Source organism: Salvia splendens, chromosome 22, assembly GCF_004379255.2.
Source record: "Salvia splendens isolate huo1 chromosome 22, SspV2, whole genome shotgun sequence".
NCBI classification, from domain to species: Eukaryota; Viridiplantae; Streptophyta; class Magnoliopsida; order Lamiales; family Lamiaceae; genus Salvia; species Salvia splendens.
The window spans coordinates 10,736,240-10,739,754 of NC_056053.1; positions in this window are offsets into that span (position 1 = coordinate 10,736,240).

Here is a 3,515-nt window from a genome sequence, read left to right on the forward strand (position 1 = left end):
TTTACCTTGTTTATTCTCCAAAGAATCGAAGATGGCTTGCGTCTTCTCCACGTGAAGATCTTCAGAACTCAACCTCGGATCTTCTGACTAGTGTCCCGGACTGTATACTCATATTTGTGTGGGCAAATCTCACCAGAATACTAGGACTCGAATAACGAAGACAGAACTCTACTCACGGAAGGAGTAATTTTCGAACTCTCTCTCTCAAAAGGGAGGGGACGAAAATTTTAATGAGAATAATTGTGTTATCTGTCTCCTTTATTCTTCTATTTATATTAAGTCACATATTGGGTCCAGTCAGGGATCTAAGGAAGAATTTGGACATGGCCTCACCCAATTAGCTTTTTACTAATTAAATTGAATCCACAATTTAATACAAGCTTATATTGGAATATTACAAGCAGCCACTACAGAAGTAATATTGCACTGCCTTTCCAAATCCGAAATTACAAGTGTTCCGAGTCTCCTTTAATTTGTTTAATTCATTTCCCGCGCTTAAGATAGAAACATTCATTAATTAATTAATGTCTGCTACGGACTTAATTAATTAACATATTTTAATCTCCAAGAGTGGACTTAGCAAGAAACTCTTATTAATTATTCATAGAGTAATCAAACTCCAACTAGCTAGGTTCCAAATAATAAAATCTTGTTTCGAGCTCCTCTTGTGGATGTTATCAAACGAGACTCTCCTCGCGCGCGATTAAATATAATAGCAATCCTAGCACCGTCATATAATGATCACCACTACCCAATATACCTGGATCGTTGGGTGACGAAAAACCCGCACCTTTGGTAAGTCAAAGTAGTAGATACTCAATATCATATGATCAATACTAACGTACATTGATTAAGAAATTAATTATCAAGACCTCGTCTTTCAGTAGATAGCATAAAGACTCATCTTGCTGTTAGATCCATTGAGTGTTATACCACACCAATGTCATAATATTTCAATAAGGCTTAGAAATAATCGGTCTGACATTGCAACCTTTCACAATACGTAGTCTAGGCCTATCTAGGTTGTGAAATTCTTATTTTTCTTTGTTCAGAACTGACCGCGTACCTTAAATTGAGCCCACAACCGGCCTACTAAAATAAAGACTTAGACTTTGTTATGTTGACTTATAAATTTAAATATGCATTAAACATCCATTAAATGTAAAACATAACAACATTACGACAAAAATAATATGTTGCATTCATTGGAAAATAATTTTTAGAGTTTTACAGTATTCAATCACACGAAAGGTGATTTCTAGTATACAAACCCTAACACACACAACCGTCCATCAAACGTCAAGGCATTGTCCGCCTCCTCACGAAAGTGGTCAAGTTTCTCGGTCCTCACCTTCGCACGTGTCTCTTCCAACTTCTCATCACGTCACTGTGCTGCTATGATCTTGGTTCTTAAGTCTGGCTCAATCACTAGCGTCGCTATTATCCCTCCTGCCGCCACGGGCGCTTTCACTATCTCCAATTGCATTCTATCGAATTCACGGATCAGCGTTTCCTCTTGAGTTAGGAAAGAAGCCAGTTGAGGTTGGTTCTTCCTACTCAAAGCATCGGCCACTACGTTCGCCTTGCCCGGATGATAGTGAATACCACAATCATAATCCTTCACGATCTCTAGCCAACGTCGTTGTCGCATGTTCAACTCCTTCTGCTCGAAGAAGTACTGGAGACTCTTGGGATCCGTAAAAATCTCGCATCTCACTCCATAGAGATGGTATCTCCAAATCTTTAGCGTGTGCACTACTGCTGCAAGTCATGAGTCGGTAAGTTAAGCTCGTTCGGTCTCAATTTCCGGGAAACATACGCTATCACTTTCCCATCTTGCATCAACTCGCATCCAAGTCCTACTTTCGATGCGTCAGTATAGACGACGAAGTCCTTGTCGGGTTCTGGTACCGCTAGGACAGGTGCTGTAGTCAATTTCTCCTTCAACAGTTGAAAATTCGCCTCATATTCCGGCGTCCAAACTACCTTGATTCCTTTCTTCAACAGTTGCGTCATCGGTCTCGCGATCTTAGAGAATCCTTTGATGAAACGTCGGTAGTATCCCGCCAATCCCAAGAAACTGCGGATTTCACTCGGCGTTTTCGGCGACTTCCAATTTTGCACAGCCTCGACTTTTGCTGGGTCCACTTGAATTCCATTAGCCGTCACGATATGACAAAGAAAGTTCACTCTATTCAACCAGAACTCACACTTACTAAACTTGGCATATAACTTTTCCTTCGACAACGTTTCCAACACCGTTCGCAAGTGCCATCCATGCTCCTCCTCGTTCTTCGAGTATACCAACACATCGTCGATGAAGACTAACACAAACTTATCGAGATACTCATGGAAAACTCGGTTCATCAAGTCCATGAAAACTGCTAGGGCGTTGGTAAGCCCAAATGGCATCACGACAAACTCATAATGGCCGTAACGAGTGCGAAAAGAAGTCTTAGGTACATCCTCTTGTCGGACCTTGAGTTGATGGTATCCCGACCTCAAATCCATCTTCGAAAATACGCCAGCTCCTCGGAGTTGATCAAATAAGTCATCGATCCTTGGCAGTGGGTACTTGTTCTTCAAGGTCAACTTGTTGAGCTCGCGATAGTCAATGCACATCCTCATCGTTCCATCTTTCTTCTTCACGAATAACACCGGCGCTCTCTAGGTCGAATGAATCCCAAATCGAGTAGTTCCTGCAACTGAATCTTCAAATCTGCCAACTCCTTAGGGGCCATTCGGTAAGGTGCTTTCGATACTGGCACGGATCTAGACTCCAAATCAATGGTAAACTCCACTTGCCTATCGAGCGGCGGTCCAGGCAAAGTTTCAGGAAACACGTCGGGAAATTCTCATACTACTGCCACGTCTTCCAACTTCAAGTCCTTCTTCTCCTCACCATTCAAGTACACAAGATATGTCGGACGCCCTTTTCTGATCATCATGGTCGCTTGCAAGGCAGAGATTATGGAGGTTCGTTGGTTCATGGAAAATCCATACAAGATAGTCGACTCTTTGCCAGGGGCTCGAAAAGTAGTTTGTCTCTCCTTGCAGTGGATCATCGCATAGCTCTCGGCAAATCAATCCAATCCCAAAAATTATGTCGACAAAAGAAACTTATTCCTTATGAGTATCCGAACAGCTCAACTTCATCCTTTCACTAAAGTCTAGTACCAAGATCTCAAAAATTGATCAAACAGTCTTACTTGGATATGAACTGATTTCAAAATTGTAACAACACTGCTGAAAGTGTCTTAATCAGAAAGGCTGCAAATTAAAGAAGCGAAAACAAGAACAACACTTCTAGCTCGACTCTTTTAGATCTCATCACTAACTTGCAAAAATTAGTTTGAAGAAAAAAAATAAAGTAGGGTCTAAGTTTCGTCGAACTTATCATGTTCATTCTGGGAATTAAGGTTTCAGATAAACTCATAAAGTTTGAGACTTTACTTCTGATGCGAGCTCGAAAGAATATGAGATAGGTCTTGAAAACAAGATGAAACTGAATTAAG